This window comes from Thermobia domestica, chromosome 1 (genome assembly GCF_964235325.1).
Source record: "Thermobia domestica chromosome 1, izTheDome1.hap1.1, whole genome shotgun sequence".
NCBI lineage: Eukaryota > Metazoa > Arthropoda > Insecta > Zygentoma > Lepismatidae > Thermobia > Thermobia domestica.
In genome coordinates this window covers 367,871,870-367,895,295 of record NC_137454.1, presented here as the reverse complement: position 1 = coordinate 367,895,295, position 23,426 = coordinate 367,871,870, and positions in this window count along the sequence as shown.

The window sequence follows — 23,426 nt, the reverse complement described above, 5'->3', positions numbered from 1 at the left end:
CTCTTCCACAATGCACTTTTCTGCACTAGCACTTTCAATTATCACACTGCAACAATATCACTCTTTCTATCGTGAGTGTAGTATTGCACGGACTAATTATATTAAGTGACTTTAGGAAGTGTTCATGGTAATGCAAACTAATCCCGTATTTTTAAGGCTAGTCTAAGTGCTTTATGAAAATGTGTAAGCAACGTTCAAGTTTCTTTTCCCGACTTGTTACTAATCTTAGCCAAACCAGTCCGTTAACGCTTATTTTTCTGGAATTTGTCGTAAATATATGTATATGCATAAAAAATGTATCACTCACACAAAAGGTATGTGAATATTTTAATGTATTTCGGCGTTTTAAAGTTTTTTTTAGCTAAAGAAAATCTACGTATAAATGTCTATACTTTAGTGCTGTGGAAGATCTCCACTGAGCTGTTTTCTTACTTAGTCGCTCATTATGTCTCTTAATTAACGTGTGGTATGATTTGGAGTGCAGTATATATTCGTGAAACTTTTGAGTGTGCTTGAATGTTTTTGACGCATTGGTTCTCGGTCTTCAACTTACTACGACTGACCTGGAATTTTGAATTCTCAATTCCCCGATCTTTTGGGACACGCCTCTAACTGCGTTTTTGATTTCCTCCCTTTTCTCTCATTCGTCAAATTACTTTGCGTCCTCAGTTCTAATTTATTCGTATCCCCCATTTACGGTGCTCAAGCTTCGTTTTTCCAAAAGTACGTAATTTGTTTAAATTTCACAAGTTGTATCTAAAATTTTTATGGAAGTTCATCTGGAGACTTCTTGTCTGGTTCGTGCTCTTGGACCAATTTACAAACCTGTGCCAAAATTTTATCTAAGTTCTACGTGGAGATACCCTGACGGAAATGTGAGTTTAACAAATTCATAGAGATTATTTTGCACTGCGATTATAATCAATTTGAGCAGACTTTACTATTTTTCTTCTCTTTCACAGAAAGATGTTCTTCTTTGCTTGGGTTCATGAACGACCCTCCGTATGTGTGGTCTCGTGTAGCTTCAGACGTTCAGTGGAGCATTGTTATCAGGACAAAATAAGGGTAGTTTAAATGTCCTTGCCGCAATGACAAGTATACAGAATAAAAAGAAAACATTTTACTCTTGGATAGGGAAAGAAAATAAAGAACGCTATTTCAGTTCCCTTTGCTTTTTTTTTTTTACAGACACACAATTTAAAATGACATTCGTTAAAGTTGTTTTAATCATATGCAGAATTGAATTAAAATAATTTATTTAAAATTAAATAAAAATGAATATGAGGCAACTGTCACAAGCGGACAGCAGTATAGGCTTCGATGTATTTTTTTAATGCCGAATCCAAATTTTGAAACCCCAGGACGATTAACCGTGTCAATGTTGACACGCTCAATTGTCCTGGGGTTTCGAAATTTGGATTCGGCATAAAAAAAAATACATTGAATCTATACCCTGTTGACTGCTGTACCGAATTTATTATTATTATTATTATTATTATTATTATTATTATTATTATTATTATTATTATTATTATTATTATTATTATTATTATTATTATTATTATTATTATTATTATTGTGATTTGTTGTGTTATTGATACTTCTCCTCTGTTAAATTTACCGGAAGGTATTAGAACTGTTATTAGTTAGTAAAACTTCTTGTAGAAACACTGCAGGAAATAAATTACATCATTAAAAAATTGCAGGAAATAATTTAGGTAGATCACAAGAAAATTTCTCTAATGAACAACTGAGGTTCACATTTCCCTGTTATATGGTAAAAGTGTATTGGCGAAAATTATTGCCAATTAAATCAATAAAAGATGTACCTTGATTGTTGGTTGGAGAAGCCTTCTTCTTCGATTGGTACTATTAGTTTGAAAGAATCTTTTTCAGCACCGGAGCTACATGTAGCATTAATCAACAGTTTAAGTGGTTACCGGCCAATTTGCCGCTTCTACCGGAAATTGAACATAGCCGCACTGAAGGAGAATATGTTAACCATTTACCCAGATTGTACGAATGTATTTAGCTTCGGTTCTAGCTTTAATATTATTTGATTCGTTATTTGGTTTTAATGTCACATTTTGTTTTTATAAGCAAAAGGTTTTCAGTTTACATAACGTTGGGGGGCAATCATTTTCCGGAGATGAATAACATTACTGGTTATTTCAGTCGAAGTCATCTCTAGGTGTCCGCATCTTTCAAAACATTTATTCTTTTTTTTTTTAAAGGATTTTTCTTTCCAATCAATTTTCCCCTTTTTACATTATATATATATACATTATATACATTATATATATTCAGAACGAAAAAAGTGAAAAAGAAAGAAAGAAAAAGTTAGATTTATAGTCTGTAGTCGAAAGTTGTCATGAATGAAAAATTACTTCTTCCAATAAAACTATTAATAACCGTCGTGGGTCAACATTGGAAGTTTCTACAGTCTTCAGCCTGGTATGGTATTCGATTGGTCTTCAATGCTCCCTCTTCATATCCCCCCTCCCTCAAAAAAAACCTTTATGAACTCTAGTAGACAATCTTTCCGTTCATTCTTTTCTTTTTATTTTCAACGACAGATTTTGGCATGCCGCTTTTTTCTTTTTTCTCTCTCAAGAACAGATTCAGAAATAAAAGAAGAAAAAGTTACTACCAGCCAGAGATTGTCATCTGAAATATTACTCACTAGTTTCTTGTCCACGGCAATTTTATTCACTTTTTCTTGAGCATTTTGAGTAGTTTTGCTTACCAGGTGATATATACTTTACTCATGTTCTATTTTTGAAGAGAAAAAAAAATTGTGGCTCAAAACAAAGGTATGTCGTCTGTTGCCTACAACAATCGATACAACATCTTATTTTGCTTTAAAAAAAAGAATTTTTATATATATGTTTCGTATGCATTGCTAATAAGTGTATTTGTTTTCTATTGGCGTTTTCCTTCTTGCAACATTGACACATCCTAATTATATAAAAAGAATTTTAGGAATGATCCAAAAAAAAAAAATGGATCAAAATATTGCGATCTTGGCTAAAAATTTTAGGAATGATAAAAAATTCATCAAAAGATTGCGATCTTGGCCAATAACCAGTTTTTGAATCTGGGGCCACAAAATTTTTCAATGGCCCCAAACTTGAGTTTTCGTATTTTTGCGGAACAAGCACCCATGCTGAGTTAAGTGGTAGTTTGTGTTTGGCTACACATATGTAATTCTCCATATATAAGGCCTACAAGAATTTTTGCCTGAAATATATTGGATCTTCTGATCCAAAAACTTAAAAAAAAAAATTAAAAAAAATCAGTAGGCATCACACTATCCTGGAATGATATACAACTTGATTAACAAAAAATGTCTAATTTTGGTTGCAGAATGGCAAGGGTCACAATCAGAAATCTTTATAATGAATTACAAGCGCGTCAATGTGTCATACTAATACCTAATACTAAACAATCTTGCTAATAGATGTCGCTACGTGCGATATTACTTGCATGACTGATGATAATAGATATCGCTGTTTTGAATTTGAGGTGTTGGTGGGTAAACTGAAGATAAATAAATGTAGACTTGTTGAATGTAAACAATTGGATATTTTAACCTAACTGCGGGCTACTTTTGCCTATGAATCGAGAAAAGACGAGACGAGCAATCATATTTTCTCAATTTATCTCGTAACTTTTTCTCGAATTCTTGTCTCGTCTTATTCTCGAAAAATTCTTCCTTGTCTCATCTCGATCCTCGAAGAATTCTTACTTGTCTAACCTTGATTCTCGAAGAATTTTTAGTTGGCTCATCTTGGTTCTCGATTAATTTTTCCTTGTCTCATCTCGATTCTCGATGAATATTTCCTTGTCTCATCTCATTCTCGAAAAATTATTCTTTGTCTCATCTCGATTCTCGAAGAATTCTTTTCTTCTCGTCTTGATTCACGACGAATTTTTCTTTGTCTCATCTTATTCTCGAAAAATTCTTCCTTGTCTCATCTCGATTCTCGAAGAATTCTTACTAGTCAAACCTTTTTCTCGAAGAATTTTTAGTTGGCTCATCTTGATTCTCGATTACTTTTTTCTTGTCTCATATCGATTCCCGATGATTTTTTCCTTGTCTCATCCTATTCTCGAAAAATTCTTTTTTGTCTCATCTCGATTCTCGATAAATTTTTCTTTGTCTCATCCTATTCTCGAAAAATTCTTCCTTGTCTCATCTCGATTCTCGAAGAATTCTTACTAGTCAAACCTTTTTCTCGAAGAATTTTTAGTTGGCTCATCTTGATTCTCGATTACTTTTTTCTTGTCTCATATCGATTCTCGATGATTTTTTCCTTGTCTCATCCTATTCTCGAAAAATTCTTTTTTGTCTCATCTCGATTCTCGATAAATTTTTCTTTGTCTCATCCTATTCTCGAAAAATTCTTCCTTGTCTCATCTCGATTCTTGATGAAATTTTCCTTGTCTCACCTTATTCTCGAAAAATTATTCCTTGTCTCATATCGATTCTCGGAGAATTCTTCCTTGTCTCAATCGATTCTCGGAGAATTCTTCCTTGTCTCTTTTCGATTCTCGTAGATTTTCGCCGAGAGGGATTTCATTATATGAGAGGTGAAAAGTACTGCAAAAAATAATGGTTAACTTATATTGAGCATTATTGGTGATGTGGTCTCGAGGGAAAGATAAATTCCCCCCAGTACACACCCTGAAATTATCACTATCCTAGATAATCAACACACTAAAGTAGGATTTTCTTGTGGAAAAGGTAAACACATTTACTTATGAATCGTACTGTCTCAGAATTATTCAAGTATACTGACAAATAGCGCGTTCAGTGCATGAGGAAATCAAGTCCACCTTTTTGGGTCAGTTTGGACATATTTCTTTCCTAAGACCATGTGAAGGCTTCTTTCAGAGCTATTTATATATTGTGAACAACACTTATAAATTGTATTTTCTTTTTATCACACCTTTATAAGTGGACTTGATCCCCTTGTTCTCTAAACAACCCAAATCTTTCTATGCAGTAGTTTCAATCGTGCTAACTACCTGCATAATCTCTGTTTCTTTCTGTCCATCGATTTGTATGGGAATTATTTCTCTTTGAAAATGTTTAATTTTTCCTTATTTCGTGAAAATTAACTTTTGTGAAATATAATTTTAACATTCATAAGCCAGATTTTATTATTGTAAATAGTTGTTTGAGTTTGTATACGCTATAGATTAAATACGTACTTAACTGAAACCTATAACTGTTTACTTCTGACAGATTTGTTTTATTTTAGTATCCCCACCAACCACACAAAACTGCGTACTATATATATTTTTTAAACGACATTATTCTACTTCGTTATGTACAATAATCTCGCTGATATGCAGTGCTGGTTGTAGCGACATTTTTATTGCCAGCTATTAAAGAGATAGTGTACGAAGCGACATCTATTAGTGTCAGGTAGGAAAGAATGCAACATCTATTAGTGTTAAGTAGAAAATATAGTGCACGCAGCTACATCTATTAAGTTTCTGGTAGGGAAGAGATAGTGCACACAGCGACATCTATTAGTGTCAGATAGGGAAGAGATAGTGCACGCAGAGACATCTATTAGTGTCTGGTAGGGAAGAGATAGTGCACGCAGCGACATCTATTAGTGTCATGTAGGAAGGAGATAAAATTAAATAAAATCTTTAAGTTTTACGTCCCATAGTTATGTGGTGTAGGCTAAAGGAGACAATGATTATGAGAAGTGAATGGAATGGTGGAATGAAGAAACTGGGAGGAAACAGGAGAACCCCGAGAAAACGCAAGCACACGGTATTTGTCCACCACGAAGTTCACTTGGTGTGTTCAGGATTGTATGATATTCCAGGATATTAACGTTACGATCTGAGATAATGTGGTATTTTAAATAGAATATTGTATTTATGTATAACGTGAATTCATCTTGAGAAAGGAAGTTACATCCAGCTAAACTTAAAAACAAATCCGTAAAAACAAGCCGTTAAAATTCCAGTTCATTTTAAAGCAAAATGTAAGGACAACATATCTCTACATAAAAGAATGGGCTTTAAAAAAATGGCACAGGAAGTATTTTTTTCTCATCCAAACGAGACGGTAAATGTTTTCTAATCTTTCCCCGTCTCGATTCTCGAAGTCAAAATAGCTGTACTCGTCTCGTTTTCTAAATTCATATTGTCATATCCCGTACATGGCTCTGTTTACAATCAATCAACACATGTTTTTATTTATAAACAATATAACGTGCGTCCTACTACGAACTACTATAGTGACAGACGACAGGAACACTAGCAACACACTTGTCATGTGATGGAGAATTATCACTCACACCACCACCACCACATTGGAGCTGCTTTAAAACCAGGAGTTTCATAGCTGGTATCAGTCTCTGGCTGATCAAATCCACTCTGTTAGATTGCCTGGAGATGTGAGAGGAACTTAACCCAAACCTTTATCATACTTGGAGTTCTAGGCCTCTTATCCTGCCCACTTAATTTGCTCGGAACTCTGTGGAGTTCCTAACCTCAGCCACTCAGCTTGCCTGGAGCTTTGTGTCTTTGCAAACCCTCTCTGCTTGCCTGGAGCATTGTGAATCCTAAATCCATTCCATTTACAAAGGGTGTTCAAAAAGTTTTGCACAGTGGTCTCTATTTTTTTTTTATTTGTTGCAGGAGGAGAATGAAATTTTTTGTGAACATACTTGGAACAGTTAGCTATACACTAAGCCACTCAATGTAGCCTCTATCAGCTGTGACGCATCTGGTCCAACGTTCTTTCCATGATGTAAATGCACTTTGGTAAAATTCTGGGGATTGACTTTTACACCATCGCTTGACACAGGAAATAAGGTCTTTCTCACTATCAAATGTTTTACCGCGCAGATGGGCCTTCAGACGTGTTTTGCTCTCAGGTTCGGACAAAAATAACCATCTTTTATCCTGGGTAATGACGCCGTCAAAACTCTGTTTCCACTCTTCAGTAAAGGTCGTCATGAGACTCTCGCACACATCCTTCCTCATCTTTTTCATTTCTCTTGTCAATAATCTAGGCACCCAAAGTGCACAGATTTTTCTGTAGCCTAGTGACTGTACCACTGATACCACACTACCCAATGACAAACCAGTCATTTCAGCAAGCTGTCGTGTCGTCACACATTTGTCATTTTGGATGATTTGATTAATGGTCTCCTTATTCACATTACTCACTACCGTCGATGGTCTACCGCATCGTGAATTGTCCAGTAGAGAGAAATCACCTTCTTTAAACCTCTGCAACCACCGCTGGATACTGCTGTGATCCAATGTGTCCTCCCCACAAATAGGGAGCAACTTCCTGTGAATCAATGTGGCAGAGTCATCGCCGGTCTTGAAGAGGAACTCCATCACCGACCGATGTCGCAACCTGACATCTACATCATGGTCCATTATGGCTCACCTATAAATAAAAGAAAATACTTTTATATACCAACTTATAGCTAAATGTTGCAAGTATGTTCAGAAAAAAAATCATTCTTCTACTGCAACAAATACAAATATTAGAGATCACTGTGCAAAACTTTTTGAACACCCTTTGTAGTTTGCTCGGAACTCTGTGGAAATCCCTTCCTAGGCCGTTCGGGTTTTGGAATACTTTTCTTTAACCAGTTATTAGAAGATCTATTATGTTATATGGATTTTGAAATGAAATGAAATCTCTGAGTTTTACGTCCCACGTTTATGCCGGTTAGGCTAAAGGAGACGGTGATTATGAGTAATGAATGAAATGCTGGAATGAAGAAGTGGGAGGAAGAGGGAGAACCCCCCGAGAAAACCTACGCACACGGTGTTTGTCCACCACAAAGTTCACTTGGCGGGAGCTGGGATCAAACCCGGAACCCCTACCACTGAGCCACCGCGGCCCCTATATAGAGATTTTGTATCATACTGTTTAAAAAAGGAAGATTTTGTCATAAAACTTGGTAGTGGGAGGAAAAAATTACTGAGTATAATTTGCTTTACCTTAATGTAAGTAGAACTTTACATTATACAAAATTTATATCCCGATTTGTTTCTCAATTTCATTCAAAAAGTTTTCAGAATCATGCTTCGTCACAAGAGATACTCGAAGGGTGTGATACAAAAACATTTCAACCGTAATGTAATGACGGCGATGTAATATATATCTTTAAACAATGATATTTATTCATTATGTTCGTAGAATCAAGTTATTATTATACTATGAATCATTTAACACTAAATTTGTATTTTAGATCTACCTCGTATTTGATTTGATTTTGATTTCAACGTCCCTTTCAGCAGCGAAGTTATATGAGAGCGGACCTACTGATTAACGTGGAATCCGAACCACATGAGCTCTCGCTGGGAATCGAATCCGGGTCCACCACGATCAAGGCGTGAACTCTAACCGCTTAGCCACAAAGGAGTTCAATCCACGACTTGTGTGAACACTAAGCAGATAATCAACGCAGTTAAAAGCACTAATTAGTTAAGAAACGGGATAGGGATATAAATGTAGCAGTTTGATATACAGTAGAGCGCCGATTATCCGAACGTCGGTCAACCGAACGACCGCTTAACCGAACTGTGTACTCGCTCGCACCTGTTACTCTCCCACCCTACCGTCCATCATCACACTTACTCCCAAACCAAGTTTCCCACAGTAGTCGAAGCAGTGAGCCACCGCTGGCGGAACATTGCTTCTAGTGTGGCCTTCATAAGGCGCTGCTGACCGGCCAAGCCGCCAGTCGCTGTGTTTCAACAATCAGCACACTTCTGTCGGTTTGGCACTGGCTGTAGAAGTACAGTACAGTACAGTACAGTTCGATTATCCGAACAAACCAGTTTTCCGAACACCCATGTCCCCCAATTACTTCGGATAATCGACGCTCTGCTGTATATTTATATACTTCTCGACAAAATAAATGCAGTTCAACTCCTTGAAAATTGTTCTTTCGTCTTTATAAGCTTAAAACTGTATCGGCTAGATTTGAACACCCCTCGTACTATCGAACCTTATCCAGAAAAATTTTTTTACACATCCTTCCTTTAAGCCACAATTTGAGTTTTCTGATGGAATAAATACACTTGGGTGGGTGGTCTATAGATGAGTTAAACAGACACGCGAAGTACCAAAATGGAAAATAAATTATAACTTCTGAAACGTATCAGTTTCCAGACTTCAAAAGATATCTTTTTGAAGAATAAGACAAAAAGGAAAAAAAAAAAAGACTCGAATATGCAATGTAAATGTCGAGAGGTCATGTTTCTCTTGTGTACGGACGAGAAAGAAAGAAAAAAAAAAGACAGAAAAACTGAAACAAATGTTAGCCTCTGGAGAAGAACAAGTCATCCAAGATATATTTGAGGAAAGACATGTCAGAAGGCAGTGACATCTGTCTGCGAGTGGTGCAGTTATTGTAGAGGCATAACTAAGCGAATAAGCTTGTATAGAACAAAAGAATGACGAAAATCTTGCCTCAAATAATAGAAGAAGATGAGAAAAAATCTGAAATAAAAGGGGAAAAACTTTTTTTTTAAATATATTATATTTCCTCTTTCTCTCTTTACTATGTATATATATTTTTAAAAAAAATCAATTTTGTTTTTCATTTTATTGAAGAATTTTTGCCTATATGAATAACTTTCCTGTTTCCGTTCTGTTCTCTTCATATTCAAGAACTTTATTGAATTTGGCCATGCGAAACTTCATGTAATACTTGTGCTTCCGCCCTTCGCTATTCTTTTGTCTTTTTCTTCTTCTTCTTCTTTTTCAACTCCAGAACCAGTTGAAGCACACTGAAGTGAACTGAAATTATAACAAACAGACAGTTTCTTTGTTTTTATTATTCGAGATTCATCCTTCTTTCTATTGTTTCTATACTCACATGTTATTTTTTTGCTTAAGTTCTTTTGCCTTCTGAAAATATTTGGTTTTGGAAAATATAATATTCCTTTTATTATTATTATTATTATTATTATTATTATTATTATTATTAATTCATATTTTTATTTAAAAAATGCACGTTGAAGAAAGCTTAAGCGCCAACTTTTTCCAGTAAGGTGCATGAGCAACTGGCAGTGTTGCAAGTTTGTTTAATTATAGGGATACTTATTATCATAATAAATTTGTTTTTGTTACTTATTCTACGGCTTTAGAGTGTTGGGTGTTCATGCCATCTTTACTTTTTCGTTCATTAATTTATACGGAAAATGTTCTTTTTATGTATCTGCAATTTAATGATGTGATTTCCTTGTTTTATTCTTGAAAAGTAGTTCAAGTGTAGTTCATGGTGCAGATTTATTTTACGGATCCATACATAAAATGATTGCATATATGCTTCTTTTTGAGTAAATCGGCTTTTTTGTATCTTAAACATTCATTTTTGGGGTGTGCACAAGAGTAAAAGTGAGGGGGAACGTCTTTACCTCACTTCCGAAAAATATCTATGATGCCTCTCACTTCCTAAAAATACAACGGGCAAAGATAGGGAGGGGAACTTCGTGACGTCATGCGTCCTATCTCATCTTTCTAACAGAGTCAGGGAAGGAGTGCAGCAGGAAGGCCCGAATGGATGCAAGAGGGTGCGTCCGTAGCAGGCGGGAGCGTCAGCGAAGGTGTATATAGATCACATAAAACCAAGGATGTTATAAAATAGAGGATCTGCCCTTACAACAAAATCTTGAAGCCATACGTCACAGTTTCGCCACCCCTACTTTGCCCACTCCGCCCAATATGATCGCAATGTTCTGAGCCAACAATCATGGCGGAAACAAAAGTAGTCAATCAGAAGATGGCGGAAACGAGAGTAGCCAATCAGACGTGCCGATGGTCCGTTGTTTTTTGGCTTCATTGATTTAATAGGATAAAGATACATATTTGCAGATCCTCTATTTTAGAACATCCTTGATTAAAACACTGTATATGGCATAAAATTACTTACCTTGCGTGTTGAATTATGTCTTTGTACGTTAGTAAAGACGTTATAGGTAATATCTCGATATGTTTTCATTGCTTGTATATTTGGGTTCCTAAGTAACAGAATATATTAGAAAATACTAACGCATGTTACAATGATGTCGATCCCTTAACTCTCGGACATTTTTATAGTTGCACATATATGAGTTGGCACAATGACTTCAGATAGTTCGCTTCACTTCACTTCCACGCCCGCAACTAGATGGGGGCTAAGGGGGGCCTGTCCTCCTAAACTTTCCGTGCCCTCCCAGACATCAATATAAAACGCTATAATAAATACATAAAACACAACCCCCAAACTTCTGTAGCTGGTTTCGGGCCTGTTCACTTCGTATATTATCGTTAGTAGCTATGTTATAAGCGAATTCGTGCGTAACAGGTTTGACTCTCATTAATATATCTTTTTACGTAGATATCCATCTTACATGTAAAAACACAACATATTTAGATTATTTACACATTAGACAATTAAAATACTATTACAAATTTGTTCTGTATATAAAAATTTGTGGATCCGAACACTAAATTTGAACCTCTCACTTGCTTTCTGAAAATAAATTTGCGTTGTTTAGAATACTAATAATACTGTTACCTACCATTTCATACCCGTAACGCCATTCTTCTTTTAGACGCTAACTTTATGTCGTTCGAACAAGGATACTCCTAAGAATATTCCGTGTCATTGTTTTAATATATAATGCTTCAATTTTGTTTTCAATATTTTCTAATTTCATATCAAAAATATTGAAGTAGGTAATAGTATACATGAGAACCCCCTGTCTTCCGTGCGCGAGGATACTTCATATTATATATTTATACGTTACCAAATTAAATCACTGCGTTGTCTTCATTATATGTGCTTAACATTCTATTTTTACTTTCTAGAATAAATTTTGTTGATTTCGATTCGAAAAATGTTAAATATTTTTAAGTTTATATCATGATGCAGACCAAAATCCTTGTTGCACATAATGTAATGCACTATAGCATATAAAGTACAAGGGCAAATAGGTACGTTCTTTTTTATTTTCGTATCAGTGGATAAGTAAATGAAAGTGGGTTTGTTACCCCCTTTCTAAGTTCGTAGATACTCAATGAATAATCCCTAAAGGTATGAGCGTCCAGCTTCTTCTGGAACTCAGACGGTCTTACGTATACTATATCCTATTGAAGTAATTCAGTTGTTTTGTTAATGTCTATGCTGTTGCGTATGATTTTGTGTATTAATGATTTATCTTGTCAGATTTTGGGCTAATCTTCATCCATATTTGTGAGCACTTGTTTGAATGTTTTCTTTTTCGTTTTTACAGTCAACAGCCCATCTAATTGTTTGATTGCAAAGATACAATGTGAGCTTACATCGTAGAAACATTTTCATAACGTTGGTAAATAACTCTGAATCAGTAGCGTAGCCAGGATGTATGTTTGGGGGGGGGCAAGTGCTGTTATAGGTACATATAGAAAAATTACAAACAAAAAGTATATAAACATATACATATATAAAAAGTTACAAACATCAAAGTACCAAAGTACATTGTCGGACCTCTTTCGGGGAAGGGGCCTCTAGGCCCCCCTCCCTACGCCACTGCTCTGAATTAAGTTTTACATAAAAATATTGTGTATTATGTCGATAGTTCGTAAAATGGTGGCATATAAAAGGCTTTCAGGTTTAAACCCACTGTAGATTCCTCGTAGCGCCTCCAACGTATCAAAATTCTATCAGTTTCACATAATATCTGATAAAGTTACATTGTATGCATTGCTCGTATCTCATCGCGAGGAACAGATGCAGATTGTAGTAACCTGTATCAGGCACGTAGCCAGGATTTCGTGGAGGGGGGGGGGTCCGTGATATGAAATACTGTGGCCATCACACCAGCGGCTCGATCATTCTAAACTATTTTACTGGAACATATATTGGTTCGTTTAGAAAGGGCTTCGTAACGAGGGAGGAGATGGTGTGAGATGAAATTCTGAAGGCCCAGGGGCTCAATCAATCTAAAATACTTTACTATCAACATATATTGGTTTGTTAGGATAATAAAATAAGGATATGTTGCTAAGTATTTTAATAACAAACTATGAAGAAATCTCGAGTAAAATAATAAAGTTTTGAAAAAGATTCTACGATATACTATTTACGTCCTTCCTCTGTTTATCCAAATATAGCAATTTTCCTTTCATTATGACCTCAACTATTATAAAAAGTACATATTCACAATTATAAACATTACATTTTACATTATAAAGTATTTTACAATATCTGCGTTCCTTTCTCTGTTGAATCAAATGTTAACACAACTTTCTTTCCTCATACAATTTTTTTTTTTTTTTATTATTCCATCAACTAAGAGCAGTAGAAAATTGTTTTTGAAATAACATGTTTGATACTGCAAGGATGAGATGAAAAATTATGATTTAAAAAAATGTCCACGCATTTACACAATGGCACTATGCTTTCGGAAGCTTGAAATCTTCCTGACTAGTAGCAGAAATTCTGAGAATTCCGCAACTTTTCAAGAAACTGCAAATTCCCTTACTCTTTCAGGATATCTCGCTCACCTCACCACCATGTATTGCAAGTAATACAAATCTCCTTATAAGAAAGAGTAACCAAAAGCTTCCTGTAGTTTATTTTTGTTTTTCTAATTTCATTTTGTTTAATCCTTCCTTCAATTTTTGTTCTATTTCTGGTCTCGAAGGGGGGTCCGGCCCCCCAGATCCCCCCCTTGGCTACGTGCCTGCCTGTATGCGAGATACATTTATTTTCTGACATGTGCTGTTCTATAGTATGTGTCCTTCATGTTTCACTTGACTCGGATACCGTGGTTCACCGTATGTTAAATACTGAAGTCTGCCACTGAGACAATCTGATATGAAGTACCGCCAGTGCCTTCAGGACAATCCCAACTGCTATCGCCTACAGGACCTTGGCACCGTAGAACATCTTACTTATTCTAGTTCTTTTACGACACGTTATCGTCCTGTATTTCTTAGCTGGTTGGCTGGCTCTGCTTGGTTATGATCCTTTTCCTGTCAACACCATACTTTCACTGAAAAACACCACACTCATCTATCATCTCCTACAGCTCTTCATCCTCAACCATCTTGACCTCTAACTTGTGTCCTGTGGTCCCAGTAAAATTCATCTACGCCATGCCCCTAATCTAACTTCTTTCTAGCAAGCATGTGTATTACCAGAGGTTTGTTCAAAGAAATCCCCGAAACATAAAAGGGGAGGGAACATGAGTTCCCTCTCAAAAGAAGAAGAATCTGATATGTTTTTGGCACATATTTCAAACTAAACTCATTTCAAAAATCAAGGAATGAGCAACAATCTGTATCTTCCCCATTTTGCAGGCGATGTAAATAAACCTTACGAATTTTGACAGAAATGTAAAAATCTTACTACTATTTCTTTTCTTTTGTTCTGGCAACACTGAAGATACTTGACTATCATGAAGGCGGGACAACATGTCATACCATACTCAATTCCAAAACGAGCAAAAATATATAGGATTAAAGAAGGGAAGGAGAATATGATGTTATTGCAAATAGTAATACTATCATTTGAGATTAAAAGTGCAATATAAAGAAGGTATTGAAAGGATGGGGAGCAGAACTGGAATCTAAACTTCCAGATAAAAACATTGAAACAAGTAATATTAAGAATTCTGGAAAGAAACAAAATTAGTTTTTTTTTCTTTCAGGAAAAGAAAACTAATTCAACTTGTTCTTTGCTTATTACAAGACAAAACCAAACAAGTGACGGTAAAAATAATCTGTTAAGACTGTTAAGAAACTTGCGCCATCTTGGTTTTTCATGCAATTGACTTCTCTTTTAAACAAACGAAAATATTAACGGTCCAATTTTACAGACTTCTTCAAGTCTATTGTATGAGTCCAGTGAATTATAACAGTGAATTTCTATTAGAAATACATTAATGATTACTTAACATTGAAATTGATACATTGTTACAATGTTATTAGGGTTTCACAAAGATTGTCCGAAGATGAGATCTAACAGTATACTAATTAACATATCACATTAAACTGTGCAAAGAGATATCATAGGGTACAAATCTTCATGCTAGTTTTCCAGAAAATAGACAAAAAATCATTTTTCAAATGTAAAAATTGCTGTAAGATAATCATACCATACACGAGGTGTATTCAGAAAGTAATGCGTCCAAGCTCACTATTTAGCCAATAGTACTGCAAACAATCTGAACTGTTTATCATTAATGCATTGATGCTTAAGCTCACTTACTTCAACTTCCTATGTCTTCTCGTTCCAGAATAATGGAGCAATCCACGGCATTCAGTGGTGATGTCCAGTTGAAACATGAGGTGGTCATTGAATTTCTGACTGCGAAAGGTTATGCGCCCAGGAACATTCATCGCGGGCGACGAGTAGTGGATACACCATTACAACCCGGAAACGAAGCATCAATCTATGGAGTACCGCCACACGTCCTCTCCACCGCAAAAAAAAATTCAAAGTTATCCCATCTGCTGGCAAAGTGTTGTTGTCACTCTTTTAGAATTGGGATGGTGCCGTGCATACTGAGTTTGTGCGAAACGGTCAGACAATAAACTCAGATTGCTGCGTTGACACACTAAAGCGACTGACTGCGGGCCAGATTGCAACGCACTCGCAAAGATTGCACCACGATAATGCTCGTCCGCACCTAAGGCACAAAACTCAGGAAGCCTTGCAGCGCCTGGAGTGCACGGACATTCTGCCTCATCCTGCCTATAATCAGGATCTTGCGCCTCTTGCCCAAACTTAAGGATCAACTTAAGGGCGAACACTACAGTTGTGATGCGGATGTGAAACCAGCAATTTGGCAATGGTGTCGCCAGCAGACACCAAAATTATTAGCCGACGGCATGAAAAACTTTGTTTCGCGTTGGCAAAAGCGTGTTGCCCGTAATGGAGACTAAGTTGAAAAATGACTATTTGTAGAAGACATTACACGTTTTCCACTGATACCTGTAACGGTGCTATCTGTGAAACACAAATAAAAGTATCACCTTGGAAGCATTACTTTCTGAATCACCCTCGTATTAAGATTTAACTGATAGTGAAGTTTAGCCTTATCAAGCTTTTAATTATGATACTAATGAGAGGGCAGTATACAGTAGAGTCAGGCGCGTACCCAGAAATTTTTCTTGGGGGGATCCAAGCTTTGGAGGGGGAAAGTTCCAATACTACAAGCTAGTACTTCTATGTAGTATCGAATAAGTATTATTGTGCACCCGAAAAAACGATAACTAATTGTAAAATACTTCCACCTATATTTTCAGAAAAAAGTGATATAACTAGACTGTTTTTGGGATTTAGAAATAAGATTTCTGTTCTTTAGGCATCTATGAATGTATGAGGGATGACGTCCACCAGCGATCACACTATCAGACAAAAGGAAAGGAAGAAAGGATTGAGGATGGAAGGAAGCGGCCTGGAACCTATATGTTAGGTATCACTCCAGTATTTGCCTGGTGTGAATGAGAAAGAAATCACTCAAGATGACTAGCCTGAAAAAAACTTTTACAATTTTTCGACCAAGTGTCCCCCAACAGAAATCGAACCCAAGACCGCTTGCAACAAAAATTTGATACTTAGCGGCTACTCTACGCAAGGCAGTAGACTGCTTTTATGAAAGAAAGAGTACAGATAAAGTGTAATATCAAATGATACATCAATCATTTCCCTAGTAAACATGTATAGTTTTATTATGAAAGTGAAAAAAATGTATGTTGAGTTACAAAGGTTATTTAGGGGGGGGGATCAGGACCTGGTGGACCTCCATCGGTCCTCTCGTGAGTGTCTATAGTTAACGAAGTATAGCCGAAATTTTTGATTAAGTTTTAAAATTTAAGCTTTGTTCAATTATAATATTGTGTATATGTATGACATACACAGCCATCGAGACATGGTATTAAGATTAAAAAAACCTAGATGCTTGATAGCAAAATATCATCCGTAGTTTTCCAGAAAATAATAATAATAATAATAATAATAATAATAATAATAATAATAATAATAATAATAATAATAATAATAATAATATGGCGTTTAAAGATATGTTGTCGGAGCAGAATGTTTCTCTGTTTGTGTACTACATAAAAGCAATGCCAAGCAGTCGCCTAACACTGTTACGACTTCTGAAAGTGTCACTGCTAGCAGTCCTAAGAGTGTCACGCATAGTGCTCCTAACAGTGACACTTCTACTAACTAGAGCTCATCCATGGCTAAGCGGTTAGCATACGCGCCTTTGGAATGGGAGACGCAGGTTCGATTCCTGGCGGAAGCTCATGTGGTTCGGATTCCACGTTAATCAGTAGGTCCACGTCTCATATAGCCTAGCTGCTGAAAGGGACCTTAAACTCAAAATCAACTCAAATCAACTTCTAATCACTACCTTCTCTACCTTCTACTGTACTCAACTTCTAATTAACATACACAGCCTCAATATTACAATTACAGTGTATGACGGAATTTAATTTTCATTTACACAATATTATTTCACCATTTTCTTTTTCAGTAGCGGTTCTTAACGCAATTCGCATTGGTAAAGATTAAATTTTAGAGCTACAAGCTATCGATAGAACAACTTCATACGTACAACTTAAGAAAGCTGTTTACAAGAATCAATATTTCATTAGTTTCAAAAATAACTATGATGTAAAAACCTTCTAATAACTGGGTAAACTATGGTATCTCAACACCCTAGCAACTTAGATGCAAGCAAGCTAGATGAATTGGATTTAGTATCATCAATGATCCGATCAAACAGATAGAGGTTGCAAAGGCATAAAGCTCCAAGCAAGTTTTGTGGCTGATGTTAGGAAATCCGTAGAGTTCCAAGTGAACTCAGTGGGCAGGTAAGGAGGCCTAGATCTCCAAGCAAACTAAAGGCTCTAGATTAGGCTCCTCTCAAAGCTCCAGTCAAGCTGGGTGGCTGAAGTTGGGGATTCCATAGAGTTCCAAAACTCAGAGGACAGGATAAGATGAATAGAGCTCCGAGCAAATTAAAGGCTTTGGGTTAGGTTCCATTCAATGCTCCAGGCAACCTGGGTGGCTGACGTTAGGAATTCCGTAGAGTTCCAAGTGAACTGAGTGATCAGGATAGGAGGCCTAGAGTTCCGAGCAAATTAAAGGCTTTGGTTAGGTTTCATTCAAAGCTCCAGGCAAGCTGGGTGGATGACGTTAGGAATTCCGTAGAGTTCCAAGTGAACTGAGTGTTCAGGATTGGAGGACTAAAGCTTTGAGCAAATTAAAGGCTTTGGGTTAGATTCCATTCAATGCTTCATGCAAGCTGAGTGGCTGACGTTAGGAATTACAAGTGAACTGAGTGATCAGAATAGGAGCCCTAGAGTTCCGAGCAAATTAAAGGCTTTGAGTAAGGTTCCACTCAATGCTCCAGGCAAGCCGGGTGGGTGACGTTATGGATTCCGTAGAGTTCCAAGTGAACTGAGTGGGCAAGATAGGACATCTAGAGATCCGAGCAAACTAAAGGCTTTGGGTTAGGTTCCTATCAAAGCTCCAGGCAAGCTGGGTGGCTGACGTTAGGAATTCCATAGAGTTGCAAATGGACTCAGTGGGCATTATAGAAGGCCTAGAGCTCCGAGCAAACTAAAAGATTTGGGTTAGGTTCCTTCTCAAAGCTCCAGGCAAGCTGAGTGACTGACGTTAGGAATTCCATAGAGTTCCAAGTAAACTCAGTGGGCAGGATAGTAGGCCTAGAGTACCCAACAAATTAAAGGCTTTGAGTAATGTTCCACTCAATGCTCCAGGGAAGCCTGGCGACTGACGTTATGAATTCCGTAGACTTCCAAGCAAACTTAGTGGGGAGGATAGGAGGCCTAGAGCTCCGAGCAAACTAAAGGCTTTGTGTTAGGTTTCTATCAAACCTCCAGGGAAGCTGGGTGGCTGATGTTAGGAATTTCGTAGAGTTCCAAAATTCAGAGGACAGGATAGAAGTAATAGAGCTCCGAGCAATTTAAGGTATGGGTTAGGTTCCATTCAATGCTCCAGGCAACCTGGGTGGCTGACGTTAGGAATTCCGAAGAGTTCCAAGTGAACTGAGTGTTTAGGATGGGAGAACTAAAGCTCTGAACAAATTAAAGGCTTTGGGTTAGGTTCCATTCAATGCTCCAGGCAAGCTGGGTGGCTGACGTTAGGAATTCCAACGAACTGAGTGATCAGGATAGGAGGCCTAGAGATCCGAGCAAATTAAAGGCTTTGGGTTAGAATTCTCCCAAAACTCCAGGCAAGCTGGGTGGCTGACGTTAGGAATTCCGGAGAGTTCTAAAACTCTGTGGTCATTTTAGGAGGCCTAGAGTTCCGAGCAAATTAAAGGATTTGAGTAATGTTCCACTCAATGCTCCAGGCAAGCCGGGTGGTTGATGTTATGAATTCCGTAGACTTCCAACTGAACTCAGTGGGCAGGATATGAGGCCTAGAGCCCGAGCAAATTAAAGGCTCTGGGTTAGGTTCCTCTCAAAGCTCCAGGCAAGCTGAGTGGCTGACGTTAGGAATTCCAACGAACTGAGTGATCAGAATAGGAGGCCTAGAGCTCCGAGCAAATTAAAGGCTTTGGGTTAGATTTCTCCCAAAGCTCCAGGCAAGCTGGGTGGCTGACGTTAGGAATTCCGGAGAGTTCTAAAACTCAGTGGGCAGGATATGAGGCCTAGAGCCCGAGCAAATTAAAGGCTCTGGGTTAGGTTCCTCTCAAAGCTCCAGGCAAGCTGGGTGGCTGATGTTAGGGATTCCACAGAGTTCCAAAACTCAGTGGGCAGGATAGGAGGCCTACAGTTCCGAGCAAATTAAAGGCTTTGCGTAAGATTCCACTCAATGCTCCAGGCAAGCCGGGTGGTTGATGCTATGAATTCCGTAGAGTTCCAAGTGAACTGAGTGGGCAGGATATGAGGCCTGGAGCCCGAGCAAATTAAAGCCTTTGGGTTAGGTTCCTCTCAAAGACCCAGGCAATCTGAGTGGCTGACGTTAGGAATTCCATAGAGTTCCAAGTGAACTGAGTGATCACTATAGGAGGCCTAGAGTTCCGAGCAAATTAAAGGCTTTGGTTAGGTTTCATTCAAAGCTCCAGGCAAGCTGGGTGGATGACGTTAGGAATTCCGTAGAGTTCCAAGTGAACTGAGTGTTCAGGATTGGAGGACTAAAGCTTTGAGCAAATTAAAGGCTTTGGGTTAGATTCCATTCAATGCTTCATGCAAGCTGAGTGGCTGACGTTAGGAATTACAAGTGAACTGAGTGATCAGGATAGGAGGCCTAGAGTTCCGAGCAAATTAAAGGCTTTGAGTAAGGTTCCACTCAATGCTCCAGGCAAGCCGGGTGGGTGACGTTATGGATTCCGTAGAGTTCCAAGTGAACTGAGTGGGCAAGATAGGACATCTAGATATCCGAGCAAACTAAAGGCTTTGAGTTAGGTTCCTATCAAAGCTCCATGCAAGCTGGGTGGCTGACGTTAGGAATTCCATAGAGTTGCAAATGGACTCAGTGGGCATTATAGGAGGCCTAGAGCTCCGAGCAAACTAAAAGATTTGGGTTAGGTTCCTTCTCAAAGCTCCAGGCAAGCTGGGTGACTGACGTTAGGAATTCCATAGAGTTCCAAGTAAACTCAGTGGGCAGGATAGTAGGCCTAGAGTTCCCAACAAATTAAAGGCTTTGAGTAATGTTCCACTCAATGCTCCAGGGAAGCCTGGCGACTGACGTTATGAATTCCGTAGACTTCCAAGCAAACTTAGTGGGGAGGATAGGAGGCCTAGAGCTCCGAGCAAACTAAAGGCTATGTGTTAGGTTCCTCTCAAAGCTCCAGGCAAGCTGGGTGGCTGACGTTAGGAATTCCGGAGAGTTCTAAAACTCTGTGGTCATTTTAGGAGGCCTAGAGTTCCGAGCAAATTAAAGGATTTGAGTAAGGTTCCACTCAATGCTCCAGGCAAGCCGGGTGGTTGATGTTATGAATTCGGTAGACTTCCAACTGAACTCAGTGGGCAAGATAGGACACCTAGAGCTTCGAGCAAATTAAAGGCTTTGAGTTAGGTTTCTATCAAAGCTCCAGGGAAGCTGGGTGGCTGACGTTAGGAATTTCGTAGAGTTCCAAAATTCAGAGGACAGGATAGAAGTAATAGAGCTCCGAGCAAATTAAAGGTTTTGGGTTAGGTTCCATTCAATGCTCCAGACAACCTGGGTGGCTGACGTTAGGAATTCCGAAGAGTTCCAAGTGAACTGAGTGTTTAGGATGGGAGAATTAAAGCTCTGAACAAATTAAAGGCTTTGGGTTAGGTTCCATTCAATGCTCCAGGCAAGCTGGGTGGCTGACGTTAGGAATTCCAACGAACTGAGTGATCAGGATAGGAGGCCTAGAGCTCCGAGCAAATTAAAGGCTTTGGGTTAGATTTCTCCCAAAGCTCCAGGCAAGCTGGGTGGCTGACGTTAGGAATTCCGGAGAGTTCTAAAACTCTGTGGTCATTTTAGGAGGCCTAGAGTTCCGAGCAAATTAAAGGATTTGAGTAATGTTCCACTCAATGCTCCAGGCAAGCCGGGTGGTTGATGTTATGAATTCCGTAGACTTCCAACTGAACTCAGTGGGCAGGATAGGGGGCCTGCAGTTCCGAGCAAATTAAAGGTTTTGCGTAAGATTCCACTCAATGCTCCAGGGAAGCCGGGTGGTTGATGCTATGAATTCCGTAGAGTTCCAAGTGAACTGAGTGGGCAGGATATGAGGCCTGGAGCCCGAGCAAATTAAAGCCTTTGGGTTAGGTTCCTCTCAAAGACCCAGGCAATCTGAGTGGCTGACGTTAGGAATTCCATAGAGTTCCAAAACTCAGTGGGCAGGATAAGAGGCCTAGAGTTCCGAGCAAATTAAAGGCTTTGAGTAAAGTTCCACTCAATGCTTCAGGCCAGTCGGGTGGTTGACTTTAGGAATTCTCTACAGTTCCAAGTGAACTGAGTGGGTAGGATAGGGGACCTAGAGCTCCGAGTAAACTAGAGGCTTAGGTGTAGGTTGCTCTCAAATCTCCAGGCAAGCTGGGTGGCTGAGGTTAGGAATTCCATAGAGTCCGAAAACTCATACTCCGATTCTGTGGTTCCTCGGCTTCTTTGATTGTGTCCGTTTCGGAATAGAAACACCAAATATATTTCCGTAACACTGCTTACCCTGCAACCGACTATTGCACAACGAAATTACACACATCTCGCGTCGGCTCCTCCTATCTATCTGTGTTTGCTAAACTGGCCACACACACTGGCGCTCTCTATCGGTAGCGCTCTCTACCGCGAGGCGCGTAACTTTGTTGTGCAAGAGTCGGTTGAAATGAAAGGACTGTTACAGAGATATATTTGGTGTATCTATTGTAAAATGTACACAATCAAAGCAACCGAAGAACGACAGAAGCGGATGTGACGCAAGAGAAATGAAAATTGTTAACTTTGGCAAATGGTTCTTTGAAGAGGCTTTCACCCCGAGGGCCCTAAAATGGTGGGAAAACTGTGCGAAAAACACGTTTCTTTTCAGTTTTCTTTCTTCTTGACAATGTTCCCACCAATTTCAGGCCCGGAAAAAAGATATCTTGTACTTAAGGGCATAACAAATTGTTTAACCAAAAAATAAGCGATGTTTCCCCCTCAAAATGTTTTCTACAATTTTTTGAAATTTTCAACACGCAAAAAAATAAAGAAAATACGCATCGATGGTTTTGAAAAAATTGCACATTTCCATCGAGATAGTATCTACAATCTGTGAAACTTTCAAAATTTTTTGACCACCCCCACCAAAATTTAAAAAATATTCAATTTTGAGCATATATGATACGTTAATTCGGCAAGGGGAGTGGGTAGGGTGTCAACTTTTTTTTTAGCTAGTTTTAGGTCAAGGGTAACCTTTTGAGTCAAATGCGACCCAATTTGGATCAAGGGCCGATTTCACTATCTTACTAGGGAAGACTCTTTTCTCTAATTTTACTGGATATTTTTAAAAAACTTTTAATATAGTTTATCTTCATATTCAACTTGGACCTCTTCCAAAATAAGTTTTGTACCCTTTCCGAATTAAATTCCTCGTTTCTGTATATGATGACAGATCTTCAACAATTGGGAATTGGTGGAAAGTTTATAGCGAATTGCGTATCACTATCTTTTACTCTATTTCATTAAATACATTTTACAAAGTTTGTAACTTTCTTAATTTTCTTCTATCACTTTAACCGCTTGAATACCACTACGTACGGTCCGTACTGAGTCGAGCCTACATTATTCCGTACCACTACGTACGGGTCGTACGTAGCTGGTCCCAACGGCTGAAGAGGAAATGTTTTTGAATGGTAAGGGCCACGAAAACGTACGAATGATTTTGGACGGATGAAAACGTACGGGAAGGACCGAAGTCTACGTGTTGCTGTGACAAGGTGCATTTCGCCAGCCCCCCCACCT